Source organism: Geotrypetes seraphini, chromosome 14 (genome assembly GCF_902459505.1).
Source record: "Geotrypetes seraphini chromosome 14, aGeoSer1.1, whole genome shotgun sequence".
In the NCBI taxonomy this organism is placed as follows: domain Eukaryota; kingdom Metazoa; phylum Chordata; class Amphibia; order Gymnophiona; family Dermophiidae; genus Geotrypetes; species Geotrypetes seraphini.
In genome coordinates, this window is record NC_047097.1 from 64,054,420 (window position 1) to 64,060,419 (window position 6,000).

Here is a 6,000-nt window from a genome sequence, read left to right on the forward strand (position 1 = left end):
ATGGAAGTGGGGGGATGAGAAGGGCAGACTGAATGGAAGTGGGGGGAGAGGGGGCAGACTGAATGGAAGTGGAGGAAGAGGGGGAGCAGACGCTGGAAGGAAGTGGGGAGGACAAAAAAAGGGGCATATGCTGGATTGAGGGAAGAGGATAGAGTTAGATACTGGAAGGGGTGAGGGAAAGAGGTGGCAATCTATAGGTAGACACAATGAAAGAGGGAAATTGAGGACTGAATAGTAAGAAAGAATTTAGAAAGAAGCAGAAAATAAATTAAGAAGGAAGAACAGGAGGAAGGGAGCGGAGAGAGAGATGCCTGAGCAGGGGGGAAGGGGAGGAGACAGACACCAGGCTTGGGAGGAGGAAAAGAGGAAGGAGACAGATACCAGATCTGAGGGGACAAAAGAAGGAGAGAGATATGCTAAAATCTGCTGGGAGGGAAAAGAGAGGGTTGTAAGCAGATTAGAAAGACTAGAGAGAGAAAGGCCTGGACCAAAGGGGAAAGACAGGAGGCAGATGCAGGACTATGGGAGGTTCAGACAGAGGGGGAGAGACCCTGGGGAAGAACAGGGAGATTTAAGATCATAACAGAGGAGGGAGAGAGAGGGAAACCTGGAACAAAGGTACAAATGAGAACTAAAAACAGGGAAAAAGTGAAGTTTTCAGTAAAATTGGGGGGTTACAACCCCCCCAAACCCCCCACAGTGCCCCCACAATGTGGCACGATTTGTATTAAGTAAAGTGGGGGTTCCCCCCCACGCCCCCTCCGTCGGAGCCGTAAAAACAGTAATTTTCTTCAGCGCGCACCTCCGCGCTGCACTCAATTGTCTGCTCGCGCCTTTGTCCCGGCGCGCTTTTGACCTGACACCCTTAATGTGTCCCCATACTGTAGGGAGGGTGGGTGCCTGACAGAGAAGGGTGCTTTGCCCTGGTGGCAACCAAGTTAGGTAAACCGACGATTTCACATTATCTAGCATCTAAATTTTGACAAATGTGAGAGTTTATTCTATACTGTTTTGTAGGCCCTGTATAGAGATTGGTGGTATGGAAGAATTCTAAATAAATAAATAATAATAATCATTTTATTTTCATATACCGCCTAACCAAAAATGATTCTAGGCAGTTTACAACAAATAAGCACAAATCATACAGTGGAGAGTGCAATTTAAAAGGAAAAAACAATTCAAAACAAAGTACAATAAATAAGAATTGGTCCTACAGTAGAATAAGTGATTTAAAAGCAAAATGCAATTTAAAAGAATGGTTCTAAGCGGATTACAACAAATAAGAACCGACCATACAGTAAAAATACAATTTAAAAGAAGATACATTGCAAGACGGAAGCATAGAATTATTAAACGACGCAACCAGTTAGGATACAAATTTTTCAAACAGTTGGGTCTTCAATAGTTTTCTAAAATCAAGATAAGAAGAGGATCCTAGCATAATGTTAGCGAACCAATCATTCAATTTGGCAGCTCGAAAAGAGACAGTTCTCTCCAGAAATCTTTTGTAACGACATAATTTAGAGGAAGGAAATGGAACCTCTGCGTGTGACCTTATGTGGGTGGTTCAAAGAAAAATGGGAAACAAAGTATCCAGGTGACAAACCAAAAATTGATTTCTAACAAATGCAAGCAAACTGAAACAAAACTCTGGTCTCAATCGGCAGCCAGTGGAGTTTCAAATAATATGGTGTAATATGCTCCCATTTTTTCAATCCAAAGATCAGTCGGACTGCGGTGTTTTGAACTAGAGAATGACACGGTGACAAAATTCATCACCGTTCCCGTGGATAACCACGGTAAACCATCTTCATGTCATGCTTTAAGGAGAGAGGGAACAATCAGAGTATGAATGGCCACAACCACTGACCCTCAAGCTTTGATTTGAAGAATGCTGGTGTAGAAGGACTGAGGCTGAAATAGACACTAAAAAATGACATGGGATTATTTCCCGCGGTTATCCGCGGGGACGGGAACGGTGATGAATTTTATCACCGTGTCATTCTCTATTTTGAACCACTCTCAATGTTCCTAAAAGCACCCAAATAAATAACATTACAATAATCAAGAATACTTAAAACAGATGACTGCACTAACAAACGTAATGAAGCTTCATCAAAGTGTTTCTTAATAGTGCGAAGTTTCCAGAGCACAGCAAAGCATTTCTTCAATAATAGATCAGTATGATGCATAAATAAGCATTCTGTAGTTAAAAATCCAGCTGTTTGCTAAGGATGAAGCCAGTACATAGGGTGACTGTGCTGTTCTTCTGTGCATAGCCTAACTTGCTGCTGGATGTCAGTGTTGGTCTATGGAAAGACAGCTTGAACACAGGTAATTCTTTGTCTTTTCAATTTTGGTAAGAGCTAATCGTGATTAAAGAAAGTCTACCGCTGAGCTTGTAGAGATTCCCCCCCCCCCCCCTAAACATTGCTAGCACTTCCCATAGGAGGCTGCAATTTGGGAAATGGCATGCATTTCAAAATTCAGTCTTTTCAAAATATTTCTTTCATGCGGTATTGCAACGGTGAAAACCTGAGTTCTCGTGTTGCTGCATGAAAGTAGAGCCTGTGGCGATGTCAGAAGGTCGATGCTGCATGAATTTTTCTAGTCCCCAGGGTAAAGACAAAAAAAGAAGATCCAACGGATCTGCAGTCAAAAACGATAAACCAAGGACAAAGGAAAGGACTGCAGATAGGTGTACAAGATGCAGGCCACATTTATTATAAACAAATTGGTGCGTACAAATAAACCACTTTGGGAGCCGACACAGTCCGTGCTTCGATCAACACTGTTTTCCTCAGGGGTCCCATCCTTATTGAGCTCCCCCCCTCCCCATTCACACATTCTCCCTTGTGCTTGCATCAACAGCTCTCTCTGTTTTTTTCTTCCCTTCGTCATACTCCACCCCCACCCCCCCAGTATCTATAAACATCCTACATTTCAGTCCGTGGAATGACTCAGTGAAACATGCGTCGGATTACAAGTGTTCTCCTCCCAGCATAGATCTGTCATTCCTTCAGCTGCTGCATGGTTCTAATTCAAAGTGACACACACACAAAAAAATATGATTTTGGTTTGTTTTAGTTTTTCATTTCAGTGCATGCTCTGGAAATAAATAGAAAATGCAATCACTGATGGCTAGATTCCACAAAATATCAGCTTCCCTGATGTGGTAAGAGCAGATAGCTGTAGCTGGTTTTAAGAAAGGTTTGGACAAATTCCTGGAGGAAAAGTCCATAGTCTATTATTGAGAAAGACATGGGGGAAGCCACTTCTTGCCACTATAAACCACTTATAGCAATATGGGAGCCGACACGGTCCGTGTTTCGATCAACACTGTTCCTCAGGGTCCCATATAATGGTGGTAACAAATAAACGCAACAAATATACCTGATCTCTAGTAGCACATTCCATTTGCGCGCTACACCGTATACAGATCAGGCATATTTGTTGCATTTTTTTTTTACCACCTTTATATGGGACCCCTGAGGAAGACAGTGTTGATCGAAACACGGACCGTCTCGGCTCCCATATTGCTATAAGTGGTTTATAGTGACAAGAAGTGGCTTCCCCCATGTCTTTCTCAATAATAGACTATGGACTTTTCCTCCAGGAACTTGTCCAAACCTTTCTTAAAACCAGCTACAGCTATCTGCTCTTACCACATCAGGGAAGCTGATATTTTGTGGAATCTAGCCAGCAGTGATTGCATTTTCTATTTATTTCCAAAGCATGCACTGAAATGAAAAACTAAAACAAACCAAAATCACATTTTTTTGTGTGTGTGTCACTTTGAATTAGAACCATGCAGCAGCTGAAGGAATGACAGATTTATGCTGGGAGGAGAACACTTGTAATCCGACGCATGTTTCACTGAGTCATTCCAAGGACTGAAATATAGGATGTTTGTAGATACTGGGGGGGGGGGTGGAGTATGACGAAGGGAAAAAAAAGACAGAGAGAGCTGTTGATGCAAGCACAAGGGAGAATGTGTGAATGGGGAAGGGGGGAGCTCAATAAGGATGCAGCGCTCCGTTCTCATCAGAAATATTGAGTCACGTGATCCGCCATCTTCCTGATCCTGGAGTGAAATGCTCCGCAGGCCCTTCGCACGCCGCGAGGCTGGGGAGACTTTAATTAGCAATTCTCCCTATGTCAGGCAGGTGAGATATTGGCTGCAGGAATAGGTGTGATTTTCTTCAGAACACGGGAAAAAGCTACCTCAACCCTTTCTCTCCTGACCACAAGATGGTATCCCAGTGGACACTTTTCCTTTTCGAAATCCGGCCCTCTAGATTTCCTGTCTCTCATATTTCGCAGTTGTAAATTTATGGCAGGGGTTTTCTTTGAAAGAGGGCGATGTATAACTTTTAGTAAGTAAGTAAATATACAGGTCAAATGCAAGAAAATACACTTTGGTCAATAGCTGGGACAGTTACTGGGCTTTTTTTTTTTTTTTTTTTTAATACTGATTGAATTAAATTTAGATTCAGTGCTGGGGCCTGGACAGTATCTGGTGCTGAATATTCAGATGTAGGAAAAAGTAGGGTTACCATATGGCTCCAGAAAAAGAAGGACGGATTGAGACATCTGGGCTTTACTTCTACTGAAAGCAATTTAAGTAAAATCCGGATGTCTCAATCCGTCCTCCTTTTTCTGGAGCCATATGGCAACCCTAGAAAAAGGGATTGGGATGTGTAAGTTGCCTTGTTATAGTTACACAACCACACTCAAAGTGGTACATATTTTGTACCTTGGACAATGGAGAATTAGATGATCCCCCAGGATCATGGGGAGCCTCCTTGCCATTTGATCCCACAGCCCCGTCGGTGCAGAGGCAGCAACTCTGCAGTGGGTGCTAGTGCAAACTGTGTGCCATGGCAGATTCCAGATGTGCCATGAGATGCCAGCGAGGAGGAGAGGTGTCGGTGCCGGCTACTGCTTACAGGACTTGCCTCTTGCTGTGAGAGGCTCGTTCTGTAGTCAGTCGGCCGACGCCTGAGCCTGTCCTCCTCGCCAGCACCTCAGCTCCTTCTTACCTCTCCTTCTGCAGCACCCTCCCCCCCCCCCCCCCGGCGATAATAGGAGGCTCAGGGCTGCAGCTGGAGGCCATCTGCGCATGTGTGGATGCCGACGTGATCATATCACGTCAACGGTCACACATTTCCGGGTGCCCTCCAGCTGTGGCCCCGAGATTAGTGTGCCGCAGCTTAAAAGGTTTGTGACATGCTGGTCTAATTCATATTGCTCTGATTGAAGAGGTCAGTTGAGTTAAAGATGATTGTGAAAATGATCCTTGAAGCAGCAACTACAAAATACTGATAGCATTGAGGAGTATTTCCATCAGTTCTTGTCATTAAAACTAAGTATTGTATATATATTGTAGAAGAAAATCTTTGGTGTATATGATGACTGAGAGTGTAAACCCCCCTCCCCCCCAACCAACAAATGCATTTAAAAACCATACAAGAATAAAATAGCATTTTTGGTAAAAGACATTTTTATAAACTCATGATAGATAAATGTTTTACCGTCAGCCATTCGTTCTGTGTTCCTTTGCTAAATTCAAATTGCAGTTAAAAAGCCATCTCTTTGGACTTGCATTTGGAATTTAACTTCCAGCTTCGTAATTGAGTTCTCTGACAGCAGCCTTTTTCTCCCTGCCTTTCCCTGTCCCCTCTTTCCTTTTGGATGCAATGTAGTTCCTTTTCTATTTCTAACTAGCAGATTGCTCGGCATTGCCCAAGTATTTATTTATTCTAATCTTCTATTAGACAGGAAAAGGAATAAAATTGGCCTCACACTGCTGTACTGTCTCTGAAGCTCTAGATGTAGCAGCTCTCTTTCATATCCTGTAGTCGGGACTCACGCTGTTAGACTGTCTCTGAAGCTTTGATTGCACTTGGCCAATTACATTACGTTTCCTTGGAGTCATTGTTACAGAAATGACAGCACAGCACAGTGTGACATCATTCCCCAAGCTTCACACAATTGGTC